Here is a 2,882-nt window from a genome sequence, read left to right as displayed (position 1 = left end):
ATACGACAAAATGCATATATTTGAAGTGCACAATTTTGGTGTTTTGACATATTCACCTATGAAAGCAACAACACAATCAAATTAAAGAACAAATCCACTACTCCTGAAAGTTTTTGTGCCCTTTTGAGTTCCTTCCCTTCTGCCTTTTAGCTCCTAACCCATCTCACCCTCCCCTCATCCCTATGTTAATTTGCTTTTTGTCACTATATATTAGTTTACATTTTCTAGAACTTTGGATGAAGGGAATCATACTATACCTGCACTCTTTTTTGCCTGGCTTCTTTCATTCAACAATATGATTCTGAGAGTCAGCCATGCTTTGTATGTACCAATAGTACTTTTTTTTGCTGAGTAGTCTTCCGTTGTATGGCATGCCAATTTACTTATCCATATTGACCTAGAATGGTCAATGGATATGAATATTTTCCAATATTCATTGTTTCCAATCGTGGGCCATTAGAGATAGAGTTGTTATAAGCATTTTTTTCATGTGTACAAATATTCATTGGGATGTATGTTTTCATTTCTCCTGGGTAAATGCCTAAGATTGGGATGGCTAGATCATATGGTGGTGGATATTAAACTTTGAAGGAACTACAAAAATGTTTTCTAAGTGGTGGTACCATCTTACACCACTAGCAATGTATGAGAATTCCATAGGTTACACATCCTTGTCAATATTGTTATGGTTGTTTTAAAATTTTGGACATTTTTAATTGTTGTGTAGTCATATATATATATATATATATATAATACATATATATATTATATATATATACACACACATGTACACACACACACAGGAAAATATATAATTAATTTTTCACTTTTCTCTTGACTGATGATGTTGAGCATCTTTTCATGTGCTTATTTGCTATCCATTTATCTTCTTTGGTGGCATGTCTATTCAAATTTTTGAATTTAAAAAATTTGGATTTTATTCTTTTTGGGTCTAGAGAATTACTTATATTCAGGATATACATCCCTTAGGAGTTATGTGATTGCAAATATTTTGTGCCATTCTATGGCTTGTCTTTTTATTCTGTTAATAGTGCCTTTCAAAGAACATGAGCTCTTAATTTTCTTGGCAATTACAATTTGTCAACCACTTCTAGTGTTTTCTGTTATGGATCATGCTTTTGAGTTGAATCGAATAAATCTACTTAAACCAAGGCAAAAAACAATTTCTCCTAACGTTTCGTTGAGAAGTTTTATATTTTAGAGATATTTTAAAGGCCTTTATAGATTTTTTGCTATTTTTGTATATGACACAAATCAGGGATCTTAGTTCTTTTTCTTTTTAAAAAAATATGGATACCCAATTGTTTCAGCTGATATATTTGATATACTGATATATTTGTTTAGTATTTCTATAACTGAACTTTTATTTCTGATATATAGTTTCACGGGGTATAGAACTCTAAATTGGCCACTTTTTCTTTCATTAATTTAAAGATGTTGCTCCATGGGGTGCCTGGCTAGCTCAGTCAGTAGAGCATAAGACTCTTTTTCTCAGGTTTGGGAGTTTAAGTCACACATCAAGAAGAGCTTACTTAAAAAAAAAATGTTGCTTCACTACATTTCACTTTCATTTCTTGTTTTATGCTAATTTTCCCTTCTTTCTGACCAGATTAGAAGACCCTAGAATGAAATACCACATGACCTCATGATTTAAACAGAGCAGACCTTTTAAAAATGTTTGGTGATTTGACTTGGACACTATTTCACATAACCAGGTCTATCTTCTTTCAATCCTCTGGTCACCTGGTCTTTCTTGAGTTTTAGTGTTTCTTTTAACTTCCCCAATCATTTTTTTCCTCTTCCTCTCAACTTCCTTGTTAAGTGATAAAATAATGGCCTATGTTTCACTCACTCAACAAACATATATTGAACACCTATTATGTTCCAGGAAATATGCAAGTTGCTAGAGATGAAGCAACAAACAAGACCAACCAGCCATTTTCCTCAAGGGAACTACAATTCATAGGGGGAAAGAGACAATGACTAAGTAAACAAATAAATAATTACATATTGTAATTTGTGCAATAAAAAAACTAGAGGACATGCTATGACAGAGAATAACAAAGAAATATAGTATAAATAAAAAGGTCAGGAAAGTCTCTATGATGAGGCAACAATTTCAGCATAGACTGGAGGATGAATGCTGATGAATAAATCGCATATTTGGGGATGTGGGAGGAGTCAGAGAAATCTGGAAAGTCTGGTTCCAATTCAGGTTGAAGTATTTGGAATTTGGTCAGGACTGGCTAATACTTTCAGGTCCCTGTGTAAAATGAAAAGGCCGATCCCTTGTTGAAAATGCAGAAAAAAATGCATCATTAAAGGTACAAAGATAGATAACTTTTTCCTGTCTTGGTGATTTTTATTTGCCATTTAATGTCATATGCTCTTGGATGTGGGGATACTCACAGGGGAAGTGGAGATCCTCACAGGTGCCAGGTACACTTCCCCTTGACTTGATATGTCTGTGCATTCATGCTGGGTTCCTTCTCCTGCCAGCCTCAGAAGGAAGCTTTGTATCCCAGCTCAGGATCAGGGAAGTCAGTGTCCCTTTCACAAGGGCTCATCTCCCCATCCTGCCACAGGTAGGCAACCTTCAAAGGATTTCCATTTCCTGTGCTTATTCGTATACCTGGATGAAGGACAGGCAAGAGGCTCCTCCCTGTTGAGTTTCCTGCCAAACATGCTGTGGTGCTACCAACCCAGGATGAAGACAGCTGCCACCATGCCCCATCCAGAGATAACACTGGAAGGGCACCAAGGCCCATCTCCCAACTTTCCTATAACCTCACCCAAGACCCCTCTGGGGTCAGAGGGTATCAGTGGAATGCAGACCTTCCCACTTCGGTGTGACTGGGTCA

Source organism: Meles meles, chromosome 14 (genome assembly GCF_922984935.1).
Source record: "Meles meles chromosome 14, mMelMel3.1 paternal haplotype, whole genome shotgun sequence".
Taxonomy (NCBI): Eukaryota; Metazoa; Chordata; class Mammalia; order Carnivora; family Mustelidae; genus Meles; species Meles meles.
The sequence above is the reverse complement of the archived record's forward strand: the minus strand, read 5'-3'. Positions refer to the sequence as shown.